We start from the raw sequence: 24,254 nt of genomic DNA on the forward strand, positions 1-24,254 counted from the left end.
AGAACTGACAGTCTGGCTTGCAGATATTTGTGCCCCATCTGGGGCACAGGGACAAGGGCCTGCTCCAGGAGATGCTCAGTACTGTGGCAAGCAGAAGGTACAGAAATCTCTCGCCCAGGTGCTTCCAGGTACCTGCCTGCTTCGCCCTCTGCGAAGGGTCTGTCATGCTGCTCAGCCGAGGTTAACCGAGTGATTCATGAACGTTCATTTATTCTGATGAAATCCTTAGACAGTAAAACCGCATCCAGTTTGCAGAGAGCAGGTAATGGAGGTACGGAGAAAAAACTCACCCAAGGTCACCCCAGAACCTCTGCCAGCTTGGGATTCACTCCCCATCTAATTGTCCTGTCCGCAAGATCGTCCATCTTCCCTGCCTGCCTTTTTCCAGAGGTTTCCTTCTCTGGTGCCTTCTTGCTTTTTGCATAATGCATTGCGAAATCTACTTTACCTATAGAGCTTTTAGTTCTTAAATTTATTATTTAGCGTTGTTTTCTGGTAATAAACCAGCCGTATTGTTTTATTTATTCTTCCAGGCTGCGCGCAAGTGCTTCTCCACACAAAAAGATACCCAGCTTCCAAGCAAATCCTTTTGTGTTCTGCGGTACCGAATGGCAGAGCACCCTGGATGCGAAGTTCGCCCCCCCTCCAAACCTCAGCGCGAGGGACCGCAGGGCAGAGCTTTACAAGAAACCTGGTAAATCCCTACAGCCACACAAGGGCTCACTGCATTCCCATTTACTAAGTGTTAAAGATTTTTTGGGACGCAGGAAGCAAAGCGAGGCAGCAGGTACTTTGCTCCGTCGTGTGCAGCGGCACAAGCCACCCAAGGAGTAGGTGTGTGGCTGGTCTTTTGTTCACCGCTAAAAGGGGTACGTTCGGTGTGGGAGGAGTGGAAGGCTCTTTTTGCTTTTTCCTTGAAGCAATTAATGAACGAGAACTGTCTTGAGGTAAAACCACAGCGAAGAGCCAAGTGCTTTGCGTCGTACGAGAGAGGCCTGCAGAGGTCAACTCCAGCCAGGAGGAGAGGGCTGGCTTTCCCAAGGCTGACTTTGTGAGACAGCTCAGGTCCTTGGTATCCGTTGTGGTTTTCAGCCCTAGATAGCTCAGGCACATTATCTTCCCCAAGGCAAAAATATAAACCTCTCTCACCCCCCTAAAACCCTATCATCACCACTTCCTCGGCAGCAAACAACCACGTGGCAGAATTCAGGCTCCCGCTCTGAGAGATGCTTCAGGTCATAATTACGCACAAATTTATAATTTTCTTTGTCCTGGCTAAGTTATAAGAAAAAGGAAATATTGCCCAAACAGCACAGAAACACATGTAACATTTCACAGCATCTCACTTAGCAGGGTGGGTCACTATGGAAAATAACCTGTCTCCATGGGTTTTTCGGAAAGTTTGCCCATTTCCCGCACGCAGCGAATAAGCCAGTGCTGGAGACTGAGCATCTCCAGTGAGGGGCCTCTAACGAGTATGAAATCGTACGGGTGGCTTCCCCTGGACTTCAGCGGGCAAGGGGGCAGGTCAGCAGGCAGTCCTCGTGACCCAGGCACGCCGGGAAGTTTATATCCAGGGAAAGCCTATAGAAATTGGGCAAACCAAGGTGCAGAGACGTTAAATTTGTCGGTGCTACGTGGCCGAATGAACCGGGCTAACCAACTCCAAATGTACCTCCCCTCCCTGTTTAGCTCTTTCCCCCGCTCCCCGTCCTCCCATCTGTATCTGCGCCGCGATTCCCCTCCTCTCAGAAATGCGGGGGGCGGGCAGTCGCACTGGGTCTCATTAACAACCTGACGGCCTTCTGCGCTTTTTGGAGAGCGCTTCATCACCAAGTTAAGTGGAGGCCGCTCCGTTTCAGACAACCCGATCGATCATGCCAAATAACTAAATTACCTGACGCGCTGTAATCACCCATATTTATACAGCAGGCGGATTCTTATCCGACACAGTTCATTACAAAACAAGCTAGAAATTCAGATGCACAAACACAACTATTGCCAGGACTCTATTAATTTGGACGAGCTTCAAAGAGGGTCCTATGGGTAAAAACCCCTCTCTCATCACCAGACACTCGAGTCACACAGTCCCAATTAGGCGAGGGACATTAAATGCTTTTCTGCCGCGCTCACAGGCGTGCGACACAGCAGGAACCCAGTGGCCCAACTAATCTGCATCTTCACCGTCTGCAGAAGCTTCAGGAGAAAGATGTCACCATGCCACACGCCATCATGTCACCAGCACCGCTGGGCTTGTGCAAAAGCTATCCCTCTTTAGCTGGTAATGGCATCCCAGCCCCACTACCGCTGTTATACTGGTAGCACTTGGGCATGGGCAGACTTCGGACTGTGCGTATTCATGTAGATTTGGCCAGATAGGAGAGTGGAAATGCGCTCTGCACAGAGAGACTGGATCGCAACGGCTGCTTCTGGAGAAATCACACCCCCGTCAAAAAAACGAGCCATGGGGCAAAACTATATCCAAGGATATTCTGCCTTTGCTAGCCTTCTGAGAAAAGTTCACGGCTGTACTGCTCCCTCCTCACTCATCACACGAGCACGCACAGCTTTACTGGTCCTTCTGGATTGTATCACACAGCATTTTCCTCCTGTGTCTTTTCTGATGCCCCAGGAGCTCCTTTCACCCATCAGCCCAGCACTGCACCTTAGCAAGCCTTTCCTAAAGGCCCGGCTCAGCGGTGAACCAAGCCACGGTGCACACACGCGTCTGGCCATTCCCCTCCCCATGCGTTTAACCTGCGAGCTCCCCAGGGCACGGCCTGCCCTGAAAACACTCAGGGAGCACCACGAAGCGTACCTACACATCTCGCTCCTGTGCCAGGCACCCACGTGCCGCCAAAAGGCAGACGGCGTGTGGCATCCTTGCCGTAAAAATGCTGCTGGCCTAAGCGCTGTGCCAGATAAACTCTCCTGAAACCGAGAGGCACCACTGGGACAGGCCTTCCGGGTAAGATCTCTGCCAGCTAAAGCAATGTTATGACGTCTGAAATAAAGTAAGAAAAGGTAATTACTGTCGTTGTGCAAGGCAGAGAGGAACCCGACCGGGTGACTCAAGCTGGCCTCACACACCAGACGTTTACAGTCCGGCTAATGAAGGGCTGTGCAGGACACTTGCACTATACGGGCTGGGATGTGCAGATGTGGCAGCAGCCGCATACGGCACTTCAAAATACACAGAGCGAACGAAACACTGTGCCTGAAGCTTGTGGGTGTGCTTAATGAAGTTATTAACCAGCAGAAGAGTGTATGATAGAAGATAAGCACTAGCAGAATGCATCGTAATTAAATTTCTACAAAGCGAAGTCACCGCTTGGATTTGAAATGCTGGATAATTTGACACACGCTGTGTGCTGTTCTGTCACTGGTGCCCAGCGCTTCGCTCGCAAGAAATCACGAAGAAACATAAATGACAAACCTAGTCTCCAGCTGCGTGGCTGGAGAAGACAAACACCACCCAGTCCCTGGAAGAAGCAGGATGGGAGACAGCAAACTCCGCTCAGCGCGTGTGTCCGGCACAGAGACTGCTCCTATCGCAATGGGTAGGTGGACAGACATCCAGAAACCACTGGGGACAGATGTAGTAATAACAGATCAGTTAGGAAGGGCAAAGTTACACTGTTCTGTTTAATGACGGCCCAAGAGAGAGGTCAGGGAAAGAGGGATCAAAGGAACGTGGCCAAAGCTGGAGGCGAAGGAAGGAATTGATGTTTCACCTGCACAAGGTGGACTCAATGACTGAGCGAGATTAGATGGGTTTTGGAAAGCCACGGGTTATAAAAGTTAAGCTAAGGATTAGATTGAGTCTGCCCAGAAATAAATCGATCGATTAAACACACCCACTTGCCAAATTTTTAATAATGCGGTGTTACATCAGTGATCAGGCGAAAAGGAGGCCTCTGCCCTGTGGCAGCCTCCCCCCAGCCCCACGCTTGTGCCCAGGCTGAGGGTCCCAACGGGGCTGCTCAAGACGCAGCCCAAACCGACTGGCTCCCTGTTAAGCCACTCTTAATATCTGAAACCTGACAGCAGGAAAACCCCACCAAAACCTTCATAACAAAGCTTCCGAGTTATATGGAATTCCTGTCATATACACCATTTATACATGATTTCATTTTATTTGGACTCTTCCAGTTGCCAGCTCTCACACCTGGGGCTCAGGAGGCGTCAACAACCCACCACGCTCCGGGAAGTGTGAGTGTTACCCCATACTCACACTGACTATTTTTTTTTGCACTCCCACGTGTTACACAGCATATTCCTTACCAAACCGCCGCTTCGGACCTCCGTGATGGCCGCTTTTGTGAAATGCTTCGGGATCCTTCGAAGTAAAAGGCAATTCTGCCAGCTCTAGGGGCTGGGAACTCGGGGATATTAGGAAGAGCACGGCAGGACTGTTTAATGGCTGCAAACTTAATGAGCAAACACAGCACTTCTTTTGACCTCATAATTTACTTTTTAGGATAAAAGAGAGGAGGTCTTAAAAAAAAAAAGCATGACGAAATGCTTCAACCAATGGCACTGCCGCATGGAGCCTGTTCCTCAGCATCCCGGAGCAGATGTGCTGCACTCAAAATGTCTTTGTCTATTAAAACTGTGTCAGCTTCAGAGACTCCAAAACTCCCTGTGGCATAAACAGAATTTCTAATGAACAGCTGCAGGATACAGGAGTAGCCGCACAAAATGCAGCTGCCGAGATCATTTTCTTTGCCGCTCTCTCACCACCTTTCCTCTGCTGCCCCAATACCCACCTTCCCCTATTTGGGTCTCTCCTGTCCTCCCTCTCCCACAACCCCACCGCCTCGCTGCGTCTTCTGCAGCCTCCACGGATGAGCGATGCCAGCCCATCGGTTTAGTTCGTCCACGTCCTTCTTCCTGCTTCCCTGTGACCCGCCTCCAGCCTCCTTCTTCGCAGCAAGTCAGCTAAGGACCAGCAGTTAGAGGGCAGAGACCCAGCACTGGGTGTCTCTGCTTTCCTCTATTGACGTTTATAATTTCCGAAGCCTGCAAGCATCGCTCATCTCCTCCGACCGCATCTTGCTGTACCCGCACATCTCCCGATCTAACAGAGCCGCGCTCCCCTGCAAGCCCTTGAGCGCTCTCACGCCTCTCCAGCCTCTGCAGGGCTCTGCTGCCGTTTTGCCTGCACCAAGAAAGTGCAAAAGGGAGAAATAAAGGGGAAAAACATTACCACGCCAAACCCTGTAATTCCACAGAACATGAGCAATCCTCAGGGAAGGATTCAGCCCGAGTAAATTGAAACCCACTAATAGAGCTTTTAGCTTCAACGCTGCCTGCCAGGCCAAGGCACCAAAGCACGAGTCCTTGTGTGAGTTGGTTTATTATTATTATTTTTTAAATCCTCTGCCTTTGAAACCAAAAATCTGTCAAGCATACAGCCTGGTCCAAAGGCACTTCCCAAGTGCTCTCCCGAACCTAATGGTGTCCTGTTAGCTAGCTGGAGAAACAGCTGGAATGATTATTAATTTAGTCAGGCACTTGTAACAGCCCCTGCGATGCTCAGCACCGTACTCGGAGAAAAATATAATCTTTTGTCTCAATGTAGCCCCAACAAGTACTTCGGGGAACACCAGCACAAATGAAGCCTGAATTCTTACTGCTTGATGCCTTCGACTTTCCACGGGGTTCTCCAGTACTCCATAAAGAGCCTCAGTTTCCCATTTTCAGGATATTTACAGGGAGTTAATGCTTTGGCGGGCTCTGTCCCTCTGAGTGAAAACAGCTGATAGGTTCAAAAGTTATTGGAAGTCTAACAGATAAGACCAGATGCCAAAGTCCCATTTTATTAGAACGCTCTAACAACATTAAAGACCGTGTAATGCTAAGCAATAGTGTCTTTTTAAAGAAATCCTTATTAACTGGCATCGAGCACCCAGGCCAGCTAAATACCTTGTGGCTTTGAGACAATCTGTCTGACGTAATCACAGAACGCCCAAATGCTTTAGTTCAACCAAGGCGCGGTGAGACCTGTGCTCGCAGCTTGAACCAGCCAAGCTTTCGCAAAGTTAATGGCGTAACAGCTTCCCCGGATTGGCAGCAGGATGGGCAGGACTGATCTTATTCATAGCTGACGGGCCTTCGAACACTTAACATCGCTAACGCACTTTCGTGGTCCAGAGGGAAAATTCCCAGAGAAACTGTGTGCCGTGGATATCGTGGATACGCTCCGCTCTTCGGAGACTGCCCAAGTAATCCTCACCATGCGCAGTCCCACCTGCCCGCTCACCACAGAAGGTGAAGAGAATCCAAATGTTAGCAGTGGGGGTACGCTCGGGAAGGCTGAAGCTACTTTGGCCAGGCTTAAAAATACTCCAGGCAGAAATCTCCAATGCACAACAGCTATTTTTGCTGGGTAAGTGGGGCCAAATGTCCTCGGAGCAGCTCAGGAACGGGCAGTGGGACACTCCGCTAGCACAACGCTCGTGCAGATGAAGCAACTGCTTCCAACACAAGCTGCTGTCTCCCAGCCATCATCCCAAAGATCAGACCATTTCCAACTCATGCCAGCCTCAGGGACCATTTGCAGAATAGATGCCGAGAGGACCTAATGGGCAAGGAAGCCACAAACACCTCTTCAGGCCATTTGCATCAGTTACTGTGGACAGAAGAGGAAGGCCCAGCATCTCTCACGCTGTGCCATCTCGCTCTCATCCCAGTGCCTTGAGCCATAAACGGCTCAGATGGCAGAAAAATATCGCGAGGGACAGCACAGCTATCTCCCTTTTAGGCTTAATAGCACAATAGTTTGGCTAGTGAGCGAGTTAGCTATTGCCATCCACTGGACAAAAGCTGCTCGTGTCCAAAGTAAATACCTGATGCCCAGCCAAGGAAAGGGGAGACATTCCCAGAGGCTGGGAAAGCTGCCGGTGAACACAGGCTTTGAAGGGCTCAGTGACACAGCCACCAACTCCACTGCGAACGTGCCATACACACAGACATGAAGGCATCGGCTTGGAACCAAGTCATTAAGATAGCCACAAAATTCACAACCCAATTTGACCACTGTATAGAATCCAATAAAAATACTAAAAAAAACCAGGAGGGTGTCTATATTAGACAAAGCCAATGATCCATCCACTTCAACCCCGCAACTCCTGAGTGCTCATTTCCAGCTGCTTTGGTGCGAAACACTCATAAATCACAGTCACAGAAAAGCTTATTCGGAACAATCTTCCCCTAACCACTAGCAAATAGGAGTTCCGTGAGCCCTCGAAGAACAGAAGCTGCCCACCAAAACACTTTTTTGAAGCAATCAATCACGTACATTCTCATCTGTACAAAGCCTGAACTGTTTAAAAAAAAAAAAAGAAAAAAAGAAAAGAAAAGGAAAACCACAGCAAGCGCTTGGTTTCATAGCTTCTTGCAGCAGTGAGTTCCACAGCTGAGCTCTGCAGGTGATTTCCTTTCATCAGCTTCAATATAAACTCTCCTAATTCAGTCTGTGCCCTCTTCTACAGCGTTACGCACCTCTACAGCGACGGGTACAACAGGACTCCCACCCAACTCACCACGGCCCCAGAGGACCAAGACTAAGAAAGCCACCGGAAGAAGAACTGCCACCTTACCTTCTCTAAGCTGTCTGACATCCCACCACGTGCTCCTCTCTGATCTAGGCAGCGTTCATCTTTTCAATCCTTGCGACCGTCAGGGTTGGCAGACAAGTAGAAATACAAGGATCCTACTTGCCAAGGGATAATTTCAGCATAAATTTGCATTTCTGCTGTTGTCTCATCCTTCCTGATGGACATCCTGGTCCTCCAGTACACTCCTTTTGCGGAGTAGCCCTCCCTCTCTTTTCTCCAGCCTCCTCTCTAACATCTATGTTCTGTTTTTGTTCCAGTCATTTCCTAAATTTGTGCCGAGTTTCTTTTTTTTTCTTTTAATTGCTCTCAATATGTCACTCTATATTACTCAACAGCAGATTTATTTAAATGTGTCAATGCTGTTGCTTAGCAGATCTGACTGCGCTTTACAATTTAAGCCTGCTTCGGAATCACGTGCTCCCCTTCCCAGTGCTCCCCAGCAAGTCTGGATCATCAGGAAGTTGGAGGAAAATAAAAATAAGTCCGACTCTAAAGGCAGTCCACTGGTCTGCCTAGGAAAGCTTTACTAGAGATCCTTAAAAAAAACCAAAAACACCACCAAAAACCACCACAGAAGAGGAATTGTGCCAAAAAGCCCACCCCGTTTTTCTTCTCAGTCAGGAAGCAGTATCAGGTGCTATTTGTCTCCCATTTTCTGCCTTGTACCCATGAGCTTCAATAGGAGCCCATCAAGTAAATGATCATCAAGAGCTTTGAAAAGAGTCCTAATATGGAGCTAATAGGAGCTTTCCCCAAGCAGCAAGCTAATTTTAGGTAATGGCCTTCCACCGCTCTATAAAAGGCCTGGAACACCCAGGTGAGAGCGTGTTCTGACCTTTGAAATCAGACTTGGGTCTTTGCTGAGACAGAGAGAAGATAATGTGCAACTACATCACATACACAATGTTTCCTGCCTGGGCTTTTCAAGCTCTCCAACCAGCGATGGTGGAGGTTTAGTCATTTCCCCGACGGACTCCAACTCACACATTCACAGACGAGTAACCGGAGTGGCTAATGGCTCCGCGCAGCCTCGGCAAGCTCCATGCACAAATCCAGCGAGAGGCAGAAGCTGTCCCAAAACGCTTATGAAAAAACACTACGTGAAACCCAGAAAATGTCATCCTTCTGCAAGCCACTGAAGCACAATAAACCCAAACGAATTGCCCAGGAGCGCACCAAAACCTGCTGCGCAGCCACTAACAGATGCCAACTCTTCGGCATATCCATCCAGAGCTCGAACCGTGACATTGTCTCCATGGGCTTGTCTCCACTTGAGGTGTATTTCACGTTGCCCCTAAGATGACTCTTCTGCCCCAAAACCTCCAGCTCAGTCATCACCCTGCATCCCTCCAAGCCAGGCTGGTTTAGGGGGAATTAATTCTCATAGACTGACGCCGTCAAGACAGTCTTCAGCAGCTGCTGATTCCGGATTCGGACAGCAAATCCCACCCAAGAAACCAGGTTCACAACCCCGGGAACTGATACCACAACCTGAGACAGCCCAACCGAAGACAGAACTTGCAGCAGGACCTGTCAGAACAGCTGCTGATGGGTTTCCCAAAATAACCCGGTTCCCTTTCTGCGGTGCTCGGTGTCCGTTTACTTACAGCCACCTAAAAATAGCTCTTCCCACCTAGATCAATGAAGAGAGCTGATAGAAGTGAAAGACGCTCATCACTCCGCACACCCGCAAGACTAAAGGAGATAAAATACTTTTGAAATGCAGCACAGGGAACAATCCTGCGCTGGCCCCGAGAGAGCCAGCTGGATGGGCCTAATGATTCTTCTCCAGCAACAGCTGTGATTGAGTTTATTTCCATTTTGTCTGATTAAAAAGAAAGAAACAGATAAAAGGGAGAACAAAAAGTCCAAGATTTCAAAAGGCACTAAATATAAAATAGTTTATATTCACTTGGCACCCTACCTTGACGGCATTTTATACGTGGTAGCCAAGCTGTCCTCAATAACTCAAAAGGAAGACGCAAGTAATTTATAGGCAAGGAAACCGAGGCACGGAAATGTTAAAATACTGACTCAGTCATCAATAAAATCAAGCGCAGGAGCAGGTTCAAAGGGCAGGCGTTCCTGACACACCTTCCCATATTCATACCGTGAGACCCCTCTCTATTTATTCTTCATGGAGCCAACACAATTGTTTCCATTGCCTGGCAAGTGTAAATCGATGCCGAAGAGTTCAGCAGCCCCTCACAAGGAGTTACAGTCCATTTAGCTGATAAAAGTTAACCGGTTTTCAGAGCCTGTTCGCACCTCACAAGGAAAATGCACTTTTTCAAAATTCAAACACACCAGTTTAGCAGCAGGATGCCTGAAATTAATCCCTTTATTTAAACACTAACAACTTCCAAGTGTCTCCAAGCAATTGTAAAGGCTTTATTAGCTAAGGCAATGAAAGCCCGCGAGCAGCCAAGTCAAGACGAAGCCAAGGTTATCTGCAGTAAGTTTCCAAGAATTAACTTTGACAACACAAACTCGCTCTTGAGAGTATTTGTAACTCAGCGGGAGGAATAAAGAGGACACCAATGCAACTGGAAAGGCAGCACTTACCCTGCCCAGATGCCTACACAGAACTTTGCTGCTGGCAGAAGTCTGTAGGCAGGGATGGACGGAACAAACCCTCCTGGAAGCCATTCCCATGGCCATGAAGGGCAAAATGGTGATTTGGGACAGCACAGATGTCCCAGATTGTACCTCACCAATCTGACTGTCTTCCGTAAGCAAGTGACTGGCTTGGTAGATGAGTGGACAGCCGTTGACGTTGATTACCTTGACATCAGCAAGGTTTTTTGATGTAGTCTCTTATGACTGGATATACAGAGGGAAAACAAATGACTGGGAGCCCAGAAAGGTGGTAGACCTTCCATCCCATCGATGGTCAAACCTCAAGAGGACAAACCCCTGAGTAACTTCATCTACCTTTGTGGGCAGCTTTACTGCAAGCAGGATGTTGGATTAGAGACCTCCAGAGGTCCCTTCCAACCTGATTCCTTCTCTGATTCAAAGAAATGCCAAAGAGAAGGTAGAAGTCTTTCCTGGAGGTACCTGAAATAGGTAAAGCTCTAATGTATAATAAAAATAACTCTTCATAAGCGCTTCATTGAACTGATAACCTCGTGAAAGGTGGAAAGTCTCCCAGCACACTCTGCTTCCTTTTCTCTAATGTTTACGTCTTGACAGAGGAATATATCTGTGCAATTAAGACACATCTACCACTTCCGCAGTAAAATTCAAGGTGCTTTTATGGTGTCTTAATACCTGTAGGAGGTGATAAACATTCATGAGAGCAACACTGTGAGATCAAATGGGTTGGGCTGATGTTAAAAGACATTTTAAGAGACATCCTTTTAAAGATTCCTCTGCTCCCATCTCTCTGCTCAACCACTACATCACTGTTTCCCCAAATTCTTTCACGTATCCAACACGCAGAGAGATAAACAAGGCGTGTTTACCCTGGTCCCGTCTTTAGTGGAAGGCAAAAAGAATGGATCAGATGCCGTCTTTGAAATCCAGGTGTCACCAGGTTTTGGGTTTTGTTTCGTTTTGGTTTTTTAAATGCCTTCTGTTGTTACTGGAAAGTGTAACTACCGATTTAGCCAAAATCGAAAGCCCCTCTCGGGTTCGTTTTCCTTTCACCTTACTCCAACAGCTGTCTTGCCAAAATCCATAGAAGACAAAAAAATCTATAGTTCCTAGCATACACATTTTGAAAGGGTTTCAAGTGCAGAGCAAGAAGCAAGACCTTACTATGGTCTTGTAAGGCACACAGCCGCCTTCCTGACTTTCCTGGTTCTGATCCAGAAGGAAAAAACCCAAACAATCAAACCCACAAGTCACTGGTTTTGCTGACCAGGACTACTCCACTTACTGAATATCAGCAACCTTCAAGGACAGGGTATAACACACCAGCATGGAAATCACAACTGCTGGATGCAGTTCCCTTAAATCCTCTGAGCTTCTCCGCTGTAACAGCCATTTGAGTGCTGATAAACTCACTTTCAGATTATTTTCATAAAACTGAAGTTCAGCAAATGATGTTTTAATTTAGACTGTCGCATAATTCTCAGCCTGATACATAACTCAAGCCTACTCCCCCCAACAGCCCAGGAGGCAAGGGGTGTGCTGCCTATTTTGAGGTGTGACGTGCCCCATGGGGTCACCGGGCCCCGATGACAGATTGCTCAGAGCCACGTCTTGCAGCAGAATGTGTTTCGCAGCCTCTCCAAGCCCTGGCTACCCCTCTGCAAACCTTGGCCATGTTGAGTGATGGAGTTGGATTCCGTGCATCCTTCTGCACTGGATAATTCCTCCTGCTCCACCAGCTCAGATGTTGCCTCTTGCCCAGGATGGCAGAGGCTTGCCCAGAGTGAGCAGTCCCACTCACCAGTTCTCAACAACCCATCCCTGCATCTGAAAGGCTTCTGACCCTCTTCAAAGTCAACACTGAAACACTGATCTTGGCCAAAAAAAGTCTCTGATACAGGGAGGTCATTCTAATATCAACCAGTGGAGGGCAACCACACACACGCACAACTGCCGGCATCCTACTGCCCGATTTAAAAAAAAAAAAAAAGAAAAAGAAAAAAAGGCACTTCCCATTTCCAACCATCAGAAGAGTTTAAGTGTTCCATCTTTCACATTCTGCCTTATTTATGTCTATGTCCATCCTTATGACACTTACACAGAATCCACCAAGTAGCAGATTATATACACCCGAAATTAGGCAAAAGAGAACTTAAATTCTTCAGTTTCCCCACTCAGCAACAGTTCTGCTCTTCTCCCCAAACCAAACATGAGAAGGACAAGCCAAGGCACACAAGCAAAGCTCACAGCGGAAAAGCCACACTTTCCTCCTTGCATTTTAGCATGTAACCACACGGACAAGATGGCTGGAAGACTTTCAACACCTTTTTTTTTTTTTTTTTCCCCAGATATGAGCTGTAAGGGGCTACCCAAACTAGGCAGTAGGAGAAGACAGCAGTTGTGATCTAGCAGGAACAGATCAGCACCCGTCAGATCTTCAGCAAGTAAAACTCTTACCCAGCCAAGCAATACCTGCAGGACATAAAGGAGAAGGCAGGTGAAGGCTGTACGGATCCCACCCCATGCAGGTAAGCCACGGTGCTTCTAACTCACAGAAGTTAGAATGCAGCAACACATCCCCCCTCTGGACGGACGCTTCTTTCATGCTATCCGGAGACGAAAGGCTAAAGCAAGCTATTATCTTCAGAGGCTTGACAAAACAGCAAGACAAATCAAACAATGCTTTAGTGAGAGGTAATCCAATAGTTCTAGCTGAGCAGTTGTTTGAACAGTGGCAGTGGTTTGGTACAAAGACAGGTTGAACATCAGTAATTCTGAAGTCCAAGCCAAGTAGATCTTAAGCAAATAGAAACCAAACCACTCCTTTTCCTTCACCCGCCCCCGGCAACCTCAGACCCCCGTCCACAGCCCAACCAAGCGTGTCCCTGCCCTGGCCAAACCACAGCATGAGCAGAGTCGTCAGCTGAACCGATAACCCCCCCGAGCTTGTCAAGACAAGTCGGTCGCGGTACGTGCCGCTGACCTAAGGAGAATACATCAGTCACAGCTGGTAGTTTGGGCACTGGAAGCAAGGAAACTGCTTGTGAACTGGCTATAAATAGCAAAGGCACTGGGGATATTTTCTCCCTGCCTGCCCTGCTTGCGCAAAGCCTTTGGAGCCCTTATCAGCCTGCTCTGATGCTCTCATGAGTCAAAATAAGCAGGAGATGGAGGGGAAAGGGTTTGTTCAGGAGAGCCCAACCACCATAATTTTTATCCCTCAGGGCAGGATATCCTGCAAGTAATGCCATTCCTCAGTTCTTCGCTGGAAAACACAGGGAAAGGCAGGTGTTTGTGGAAAAACCACTGGGTGACTCAGTTCTTCAGCCCCGCCGTTCTCCCCATCAACATTGCAACAGCACAGCTCCGCGGTGTCACGGGGGGTGAGACACAGGGACTCGCTCAGCATATGAAGTGGGAAGTCAGCAACCCAATCACTCCTGATTTTTAAGGATACTCATTTCTTCATCATCATTATGTTCTGTTGTAAAAGTCACTTTACGATCTGGGCTAATCTGGGATGCTGTTGCATCATCGCCTGAGAAAGTGTTGTTGATAAACAATTATTAAGGGGGGAAAAAAAAAAACCCCAAGGAAAGAGGCAAACAGAAATCAGTGCTTCGCCTTTGGCCTCCAAAGGATCTTCTGCACTCAAACCTGTTTTGGCCACACTGTGCCACAGCGTTTGTTCACTGCGCGCCAGTAAAACACTGTGGCTTTCCAGCCAGGGGTGGTTTTCACTACCACTGGAAAAAAGGGAAAGGGGCTGTGTCTTTGGTACGGACCACCATGGCCCCACGGCTGTGCCAGTACCTCTGCCTGTTCTCCGGCCCCAAGTCCAGCTGGTGTAGTCCAGCCCCTTTTGTGTTCTTACACTTCCTCACCTTCCTGAATGCAGTGCCCACATCTGACCTGCCTTGCGGGTTCAGTTCATAGAATCACAGAATGGTTTGGGTTGGAAGGGACCTTCAAGATCATCCAGTTCCACCCCCTGCCCTGGGCAGGGACACCTCCCACCAGCCCAGGTTGCTCCAAGCCCCGGCCAACCTGGCCTTGAACCCCTCCAGGGATGGGGCAGCCACAGCTTCTCTGGGCAACCTGGGCCAGGGGCTCACCCCCCTCACACCAAAGAATTTCTTCCTCAGATCTCATCTCAATCTCCCCTCTTTCAGTTTAAAAACGTCCCCCCTCATCCTATCATGCCACTCCCTCATATAGAGTCCCTCCCCATCTCTCCTATGGGCCCCCTTCAGGTACCAGAAGGCCGCTATAAGGTCTCCCCGGCCAGAGCCTTCTCTTCTCCAGGCTGAACCCCCCCAGCTCTCTCAGCCTGCCCTCACAGCAGAGGGGCTCCAGCCCTCTGAGCATTTTCGTGGCCCCCTCTGGGCAAACAGTCCATTGTCCTTCCTGTGCTGAGGACTCCGTAGCTGGATGCAGTGCTCCAGGTGGGGTCTCACCAGAGCAGAGTAGAGGGGTAGAATCACCTCCCTTGACCCGCTGGCCACGCTGCTTTTGATGCAGCCCAGCGTGCTGTTTGCTTTCCGGGCTGCCAGCGCACGTTGCTGGCTTGTGCTGAGCTTCTCATCCACCAAGTTGTGCCCATTTCTCATCCCGGTTGTGCTGATTTCTGGACCACAGCTGGGGATCGTGTGGGTCAGTGCTGGACGGCCGACGCCACCACTGGTGGGTTACACCCTGGGCGAGCGACCCCCAGTGCCCAGGAGCATCCCTCCTTGTGCCCCGGTGACCGGGCTCTCAGCCCTGAGCCGTGCGTCTCGGAGCAGAGCCTGGCCGCGCAGCCCACGGCTGGGGAGGGATGGGGAATGCTGCTGTTAGCCCCGTTCACAGCATTTAATAACTAATAAAGACCCATGAAACACATGGGAAGGGTTATTACTTCAACATGTATAAAGGAGACATTGAAGTGACAGGGAACTTCACTTCCCACCTTTTGAGGGGATAATACAAACCAGCAGAGCGGAAAGAAATCCAAAACATCATTTATCAAAGCAGCAACAGAATTTTCTGTCAAAGGAGAGATTTCACAACAAGGATGGTTTTGGCATGGGTGGATTCATGGCAAAACAATGAAGCAATGCGAATGATATATGATCATTTCTTTGCACAGAGCGCCGAAAAGCTTTCAGAAGCTTTATAAAATTAGAGCTGCTTATGTTTAACAGCTAAAATGAAAAGGTGGGGAAGGAGCGCTTCCCCCGTGCTGCTCTCTAGAAGCGGAGCTCATGATTGTACTCAGCGGGAAACGCGCTACTCGTCGAGCACTCTCGGCGCCTTCCCTCCCACTGAGCCGCTGGCACAGGGGGAGCTCAGCACTTTGCAGAACTGGGTCCTTGCTTTTGTTCCTCTCGCCTCCCTCCCTCCCCACGTACTCTCCATCCTCCCTTTGACACACACAGATGGAAAGACCGACGATAACACATCAATTAGGTTATTTGAAGCCTTGCTCCTAGCTACTCTAAATGCAGGCACATGAAGCAGCAGGATTCTGCTGGTGACATTTGGACCACAAATGAAGTCCCCAAGAGTAATAAACAATCAGGTAAAGAAATCTGGAAAGAAATTACCCAGCACACCTCATCTTCTTGGCCCCCATGAGATCCATATAAAATGTGTTAATGCATCTGATTATGATCTAAATTATGTACAGAGGCTCCTGCCAAGCACTCTGTGAAGTTTCTTTATTGTTAAGTTGAAAGCTGTTTAAGAATGGTCCAGTCATCATGTTTCAAATTAGATTTGGGAAAAAACATTTTCCTACTTTATTGCTGGCTCAGAACACGGGTTTGCAGGAGAAGGTCGATGTGTGGTTTTTCTCTGCTGAAGAAAGAGCAGAAGCGGTGACAGAACAAAAGAAGAGTCAGTCCATTGCCCGTCCTTCTCTTGTAACCTGAGCTGCGTGGATTTACTGTACACAGACATGCCAGAAGATGACTCTAGTTTAAGCTGGCTTTCTAGATGTGTTTTTTTCCAAAAGGGGGGGTATAAACAGTAAGGTGCTCTCAAGCACACGTTCCACGGAACTCTGAATGGAAGGGTTTTTGAAAAAGGAGTGCGATAAGAATGGCTTGCAAAACGCCACATGAGACTTTCCCCATGCTGACCTGTCATCGACTCTGCCAGCAAATCATTTTGTTCCTTGGAGGCAGGTAAGAAAGCTGGGTTTTTTCTCCCCAGTAGGCTGTACCAACACTGGAGCTTTTTTTTAAAAAAAACAAACAAACAAAAAAATACACACCTCCCAGGTATATATTCACCTACAAGTTTGGGAGAGCACCCACCCTTTTACACGGCCGCCCTCACGACCCCACTTGCAGATAAAAACTCCACCAACCCAACCTGTGTTTTATCTTCTGCTGGCGTCCGAGCGAGCCCTCGCTGCACTGCTCAGCACCTCCTTCCCGCTGCACTGCTGCTTTCCCCAGGTAGAAGCAGAGCCAAGGGCACCTTGCTCCAAAGAGCTGGGGTTTTTTTTAAAGGTGGGTCCCCATATACTAAAGGTCTTCCATCTGTTCCCTCTGCCCTTCCAAATACACAGCTCTAGCAACAACCGCACGCATCTGGACGAAGCAGGGCCCTATGGAACAGAGCTAGCTTATAAAAGCTTTTACATACTTATTTTGCGCTCTACATGCATATAAACACATACACACATATCTGCATATGCCAGACAACTGTCTGCACCTCCTCTCAAGGCGCACAGCTCATCTTTGGTATAGGGCTTAATACTTCACATGCATCACTCTAGTCTCCAGCGTAACAGGCGTTTTAAGGTATCAACCACACCCAAGCCCTCCGGCATGTCAAGACGGTCATTTGAGACGCACAACAACTGTTGGACGCATTTAATATCGCTCCACAGGATGACGTTAGAAGTTAAGCATTAGAAATTCACATTTAAAGACATGCCTCTTGCTCGGCATGTGCTAGGGCCCGTGTTCGAGCAGCTTTGCTTCCAGCTCCAAACATCTCAAGTCGGGCAGCAGGGGAAGCAAAACGCAGAGACTGAGGTGTAAGTGTTGAAGCCTAAATGTTGAACGGAGATGTCCTTGGCCAATCTTCCAGCATTCGTTCCTGAAAACACCAGCTAGGCAACCAGGCAATTATGCCAGTGGCCAGAACTCCTGCCTGCGGTGAAATTCAGCGCAGACATGAAGACCGAACTCGGGAGTTAGCGATGCAAGACTCTGCCGGAGCCAGGCCTTGTTATCAGCAGATCTGCAGGAAATTAGGGATCAGGAACTACCATTTCTAGCCACCACGGTAATGTAGTGGTTTAAACACCAAAAAATGCTTTAATGTAGAATCACAGGCTGGATGCCAGCCAGCCAAAAGCGCTGCTTTAGAAGGAAGAATTTATCACTACGAAACACTTACTAAACAAGATGTTAGGCGCTTGAAAATAAAGCCTTCGCTAAACAACCAGATTTTAACCTGAAATTTTGCACGTTGGCATTCTCTTCTGCTGCAGGTACAACTGATTCCCTTACACAGCATGCTTATTTTCTCTCTTTCTCTCTTTTTAAGAAGAAAAAAAAAGAATTTTCTCTTTCAGTTTAACTTTGAGGCAAGATGGAAGACCACAGCCTGGCCTCAAAGACATGAGATCTTTTGAACTCCAAGTCAGCAGGCTCTCACAGGAGCTGAGCTCCAGGGCTGCTCTGGAATAAATCAAAAAGGATTTTCTCTTTCACTTGAATAAGGCAGAAAAAAACAACCCCTACGTGTAGAGATATGTAGTTGGGGGTGGGGAAACAGCTAACAGGGTAAAAAAAAAATAGAAAAAAGCAACTTAAGAGTGCCATTAGGCTTGATTGCCACGATCCCATAAGCTAAAGACTATCCTGCACGCTTGGATTTCCTGGAGGAAATCACCGACACAGTTGCTAAGTCTGCTGGAAGCGGTTCAACCCAAGTATATCGGGAGCAGATGCTCCAAACGTGACACACAAGGACACAGCGCTCCTGGAGAAATCTTTGACAGCAAGTCAAAACAGGGGCCTGAACTGGTCATGTGTCATTAGAGACGCAGCTGTGATTTTTTTCACAGATTAGTAGAGTTCAAGGCCAAAAGGGACCTTTGAGAGCACCTAGTCTGCTTCTTGCTGCATCACGGGCCGTTACACTTCAGCCAAGTTTTCCTAAGAGCAGGAGTTAGATCTGGCAGACAAATCCCGACTCGAATAACTGTGGCAGCTCCCAGTAACAATCCACGTGCTACTTCCACTCAAAAACTCGGGCTCCAGAGCAGCTTTGCCTAGGATACAACTGCCTCTTGGTGCCCTTGTGTCCCTCTGCCAGAAAACGGCGCTCCCTGGCAGAGGCAGAAGCGACTCTGTGCTGCAGCCACTTTGCTTCACGCTTGACACCTTTGCTCAAGCCCAAATTCATCAGCAGTGTTGACAACCCTCTGGAGTTTGCCTGCAGGAGCTCAGCACAGGGCACAAAATCCCATCCTCTGGCTTCGTTCCAGGAGGGAGAGGGAAAACTGGAGAAGGAGAAAGGTGCTGCTGGCAGCAATCTGCAGCCTCTGCAGCGAGATCGCCTGCACTTCCCGGTCAGCCACACACCCCCGCAATAGCTGTGCATCAGCAGCCCACGCACTAATTCTTGCACAGTGAACCTACCTCGATTACAAAGCATTTTGGGACAAGAATCTGCCCAATGAATGATGATAAAGAAGAAAAATTTTCAGACCACGCATGCAGTTTCAGAGCCCAACTCCCCCCACTGGGCTGTGTGCGGCGATTTGGATCCCGAGGCACCCGGACACCGAGCCGGCGAGCTCAGACCATCAGTGATATGCAACACCACGTTTAAAATTAGAATTTAAACTGCTGAAGTCAGAATATTGTGAAATGCCGCTTCTTCGCCTGCAGTTCTGCCAACTGAATTCGGCTAAAACTTTCAAAAAATAATAGATGATTAACAAAAAAGAGGTGATGGCCGAAAAATACATAAGGGGCTTGATTAAGACCCCATGAGTGACCCTGTACCGTTGCTGCCCAACTTTTACAAGCTTTCCAGGCTCTGGCCAGGCTCCTTTCAGTGGTGCCCAGGGACAGGACAAGGGGTAACGGGCACAAACTTGACCATGGGAAGTTCCACCTCAACATGAGGAAAAGCTTCTTTGCTGTGAGGGTGGCAGAGCCCTGGCACAGGCTGCCCAGAGAGGTGGGGGAGTCTCCGTCTCTGGAGACATTCCAACCCCGCCTGGACGCGTTCCTGTGCCACCTGCTCTGGGTGACCCTGCTCTGGCCGGGGGTTGGACGGGATGATCTCCAGAGGTCCCTGCCAACCCTGTGGTTCTATGATTCTATGATTCCCATCTCACTGTTACTTTGACTTGACTACAGGGAGAAGGGAGTGTTGCTAGCAGAGTAAGCAGAGCGCAGAGGTGTTTTGGTAGACCGTGCTAAAATACAGCGAGGGCAAAAGCAATCTAATACCAGGCCTGGAGCCAACTGACACGGCAGGGCTCATCTGTGCTTTACCTTCTGCACTTCGGCTCAGATCTGTCGTGCATCACACAGCGACTCCTTCACTGCTTTTCTTCTTTCTCCCCACGTTGATCTCAAGGGTTCTTCCCCTGTTTAATATAGAAACACAAACAAAACCACATGTACTTAAGCAACATATTACCCACCGCCTAGAGGCATCAGGCAAGAGAGGCTGCCTATTAGCACATTGGCTAAAAACACTCCTTCCAGACCTTCTCCAAACAGATGAGAGATTCACCATGTAGTTGGTTTTAAGGCTGAAAGCTCCCACGGGCTCGACAATCTGGGCCGCTGAAGAGTATCAGCGGCTGCAGGACACCAGCTGAGGAACAGCCACAGGATTTGGCCCAAGGCAAAGGACACCTCCTTGGGTGCTATGATGCCCAGAGCAACGAGGCACATCCCCAGCTCCTGCGTGTTCCTCAGCACGGCAGAGACTCACAAAGGGAGCGCGGGGCATCCACAATAAAAAGCAAACTGGCCAGAATTCCCCAAGCAAAGTTTTGATGACCCAGACTCCTGGTCCTGAGCCGCTTCCATTGCGGGAACACCGGCAAAATGAACTCTGAGCCTTCCCTATCCAAATTTGATGCTTTGGCTTATAAGAGCAGAATTCAACACTTACAGGGACAGCCAGATCCTAAAGAAGGATGCGAGAGACGCTCTTGGTTGTCCCTGCCACTGAGTTGCTGAGTTATCTTCACTCCACCAAACCCTGGCCCGTTCATTACCTGAAGCTGGGGACGAGGGTACTTGGCTTCGCAAGAGCCAGCGCAACCCAGAGCAGCAGAACTGCAGTGGTAAATGATCAGCATGCTTTACAAACGCTGCTGCTGCGACCTCTCTCTAAACGAGACAACCTGGAGAAGGGCTATCTCAAATCCTTTGTGGCTAAACGGGACGAGATGTGGGCCGCCAGCTCTGTGCTCCATCAGCTCAAAGCCAGCTTTGCAGGCATTCTGGGCTCCCTTCACAGAAAACATTTCCACTACAACACCTAGCAACCAATAGCTCTGAAGTCACACGCATTTGACCGTTTCCCACAAAAAAAAAAATAAAAAGAATCAACTACTTTGTTGTGTAAGTGCCAAGGTCAAAGGGGACCTCCACAAACCATCCCGTCTGACCTGCTGCATGACACACCGTGAGTTCCACCCACCACTTCCAGCCTCGAGCCCAGTAACTCACTATGATTTTTCCTCCAGCTTTTTCCCCAGCTCAAATCCTCTCCCAGACACGCTTCTGCTGCACACAACTGTCTGATCTCAGCAGCTATACGTATAGGAAACCGAAACAAAATAAAATACCTTCTGCCAACCGAAGTCAAAGGCTGCAGGACTGTTGTTCAGCGGGCGATGCCTTTGCTGTAGGTGGCATTTCCTTTCGTTTCAGAACAAAAAGCGCTGCTCATCAGGGCCATCCGCACGCCTTCACCCTCCTACACAGCCTTTTGGACAGCCACGGTTTTGGCGGCCGGTACAAGCAGAACGTCCCAAGCCTCCCTCTTCCCACCCCTGCTCTTAACTAATGCGTTCCATACCCGCAGCCTTTCACACAGTCCCAGCTCTGCCGCCGGTCCCAGCAGGGAGATGGAGCTGGTCCTCGGGGGCTGGCGCTGGGCTCTGGTGACGAGACTGGCAGCTGCTTATAAAGGCTGCCTCCATCCTTTTCACTTTGGCTAGCAAAATGCTTCCTAAGTGCCTACATCTCTGGGCTATGAAGAAGGAAACGTATCATGAACGAAGCTCTTCTCTCTCTTGGCAGGCTGCAGGACGTGGCACATTTCCATCTGCACAAGGCTACAAGATGTTTGCAGAGACGAGAACTAACAGCCCCGACCCCTCTGCCCCTCGCTCCTCCCTGGATTGCAAAGCTCTTTCCAGAGTTCTCCAGAAATCACGAGGGAAGATGTTACTCAACAGCCACAGCTGAAGATTTCATTTCGACGTGCCCCACAATACCCGCTTCGACACCCACACTATGCGAACCCAGCATCTGTACACAACCCTCGCTGGCTCTTTGAGGTCTGGAAATGTTTTATTGCAAGCTTTATAGTTTGTAAAATAAAAATCCACATTGGTTAAATTTTGCACTTTTTTTTTTTTCCCAAAGTCATGAATTATTCTGGGTCCCCAAAACTCCAGACACTTGAAGCAAAGGATCCAAGAAATCAGAGCACCTGGAAATCGCAGAATGGTTTGGGCGGGAAGGGACCTTAAAGATCATCCAGTGCCAACCCCCTGCCCTGGGCAGGGACACCTCCCACCAGCCCAGGTTGCGCCAAGCCCTGGCCAGCCTGGGATGCCCAAATTCGCATCAGTTAAACAAAACACTCTCCTGAGAACTTTTGGTTTTTTTTAAAAGTGCAATTCTAATATAAGCTCTGAAAAACATTAGGGTGCTCATGGGATAAACATTACCTTAGGAGAACAGCAAAGCCCCTTCTCTAATAAACGCTGTGTAACTTATATAACGTAAAAATTACAGCATATATTAATGACAGTGATCAGAATACAATATTAACAGCAATAATGGTACACCAGCACGGGCTCACCTCAAAAGAAAGGCAGTTTCTCTCTACTCCCCATCAGAGACGTGGTGGCAAGTAGCCGTTATGACTTCATTTTATTTTTTATTAGTTTTTACAAGCTAGCTATGCTAAAAGGTTGCACCAGTAATTTAAACTGCAGTTGTCAGCAGAAGTGAAGGACATTGTGGGATACATTTTATTCCAGCTCTTTTATTGCTTGTCTCCTTGGAGTGATTCAAGCAGCTTAAGGATTTCAGAGGTACTGTCACAACAGTATCTGGCCCTTAGCAAGCTGCCATTTAAAAACAAAACAAAAAATAACCCAAAAACCCAGCCTCTGAAGAACTGGCTGGACCAGCAGAAGCTGTTCAAGACTCAACAACTGCTGATCGCTACCAAGTTGTTCCCTCAGGGGGACGCGCACTTTCTGCGATGTTATTCTCACTCGACAGAAGGGGAGGTGGCTCCGTCATACGTGGTAAATGCTGATTTTTGCAGCTCTGCCAAAACACACATACACGTGTCGTGACTCTCCCCGCCACCGGTGGGGGCCAGCAGCGCTCTGGCACACATCTGCTCTGCTGCGATACGGCAACGCGGGCGACGTGCTGCTTCCCATCCCTGGGGGTACAATCAAGCGTGGTAGCGTGCGACGGGTGCTCTGTGGGATGGAGCACAGTCTGGACGGACTGACGGCACGCATCGTAATTAGGCATTAAAGACGACCTTGTGCTAATTTTCTTCTAAACATATCTCTCCTTTCCCCCTCATCCCTACGCCCAAAAGTTAGCTCTTCCATAACGCGCGCTGTGATTGAAACACGGCTCACCGAGGTGCTGCTGGCACACACGAGGAACCAGGCAGAAGCAGGCTGGGGTCCTCCAGACCCGGTCCCAGGAGATGGAGACACCAGATATCCCCGGGGTATTTGTTTCGCCTTGCCCGGCACTGCCCCATCAATCAAGGGCAGGTGACGCTGCTTCCCCGCAGTGCCAGCCCCTGAAGGGGATAAGCAGAAGACTGGAGCGCGACGTGGCTGGCGCAGACCCAACCCAGGAAAGCCTCAAACAGCGCTGGCAAAAGCAGAAATGTTTTGAAGATTCCCGAGACAGCAGGCATCTGCTTTCTGTCCAAGCACCACCCCAGGGTTCTGCTGGACTCTTCTCTATGGACGATCAAAAAGCGATTTAATTTGCATCGGCTATCCCCTGAACCAGCAGACCAACCCAACCGCTCCTCCCTACTCGAGCCAGCAGGTTAGAGATGCTGGTCTCCATCCTCGTCCAGCTGCCCCGAGCGCCGTGGGGCTGGAGGGCAGAGAACACCCCGCTGCCGAGACATCCGCTGGCGGCTTGCCTGGCAGAGGACTCCCAGATGCAATTATGAAAACTGGCCCAGAAAAAGGGAGAGGGATGTTACTTTTTTTTTGGGAGGGGGGAAGAACAAACAGGGGCATTCTTGGTCAAAGCAGTGCGTTACTTTGGCCACCAGACTGAATTCAAGTCCGGCTTCCCTGCTGCTCCGTGGGATGCTGAGCTTTCCTGAGGTCCCTACGTGGTACGCACACTCCGGCAAGCCACGAAACGCGTGTGGACCACCTCACCCCCCCTCTCGGGGTGCTCGCAGCGAGGGGCTGCTCCCAGGCTGACCAACCTCCGCTGGAACGGTTTGTGCTCTCACCTGCACCGCGGCTCCTGATTCAGCAGAAGGTAAAACCCAGCTGAACCCAGGTCACTCTGCGCTCGGGGCAGAGGCAGCCTTGCTGCCTGCAGATCTCGGTTACACCACCGAGTCGCGGCAAGAGCCCAACCTACATTGCCCAAGGCATAAGGCAGCGTTACTTGGTGCCTCCAAAGTGCTTCTATTACAAAGGTGAGGTTTCTGCAGGAACCAACACTCTAATTTCTTTGACCTGCACAGACAGAAGCCTTAAAACAGTATTAACAACTGCAAGTAATTCCTGCAGCAATAGCTCAGCAGCTCCAC

At 49.2% G+C, this 24,254-nt stretch overlaps 1 protein-coding gene across 7 annotated transcripts in view; it reads right to left on the bottom strand.

The window, feature by feature from the left end:
- Window positions 1-24,254, bottom strand: part of EXTL3 (exostosin like glycosyltransferase 3) — a 169,989-nt gene that overhangs the window by 46,513 nt on the left and 99,222 nt on the right. For 5 of the 7 annotated variants that reach the window (XM_054194262.1, XM_054194261.1, XM_054194265.1 and 2 more), the window contains one exon: window positions 19,733-19,827. The exons of 1 other annotated variant lie outside the window; for it this stretch is intronic. The gene's annotated coding sequence lies outside the window, so the exon portion shown is untranslated. Of the gene's footprint in view, window positions 1-19,732; window positions 19,828-21,045; window positions 23,359-24,254 lie in introns of those variants that run through there. One more of the 7 variants, XM_054194264.1, reaches the window with a different exon arrangement.

This window comes from Rissa tridactyla, chromosome 3 (assembly GCF_028500815.1).
Source record: "Rissa tridactyla isolate bRisTri1 chromosome 3, bRisTri1.patW.cur.20221130, whole genome shotgun sequence".
Classification (NCBI taxonomy): Eukaryota; Metazoa; Chordata; class Aves; order Charadriiformes; family Laridae; genus Rissa; species Rissa tridactyla.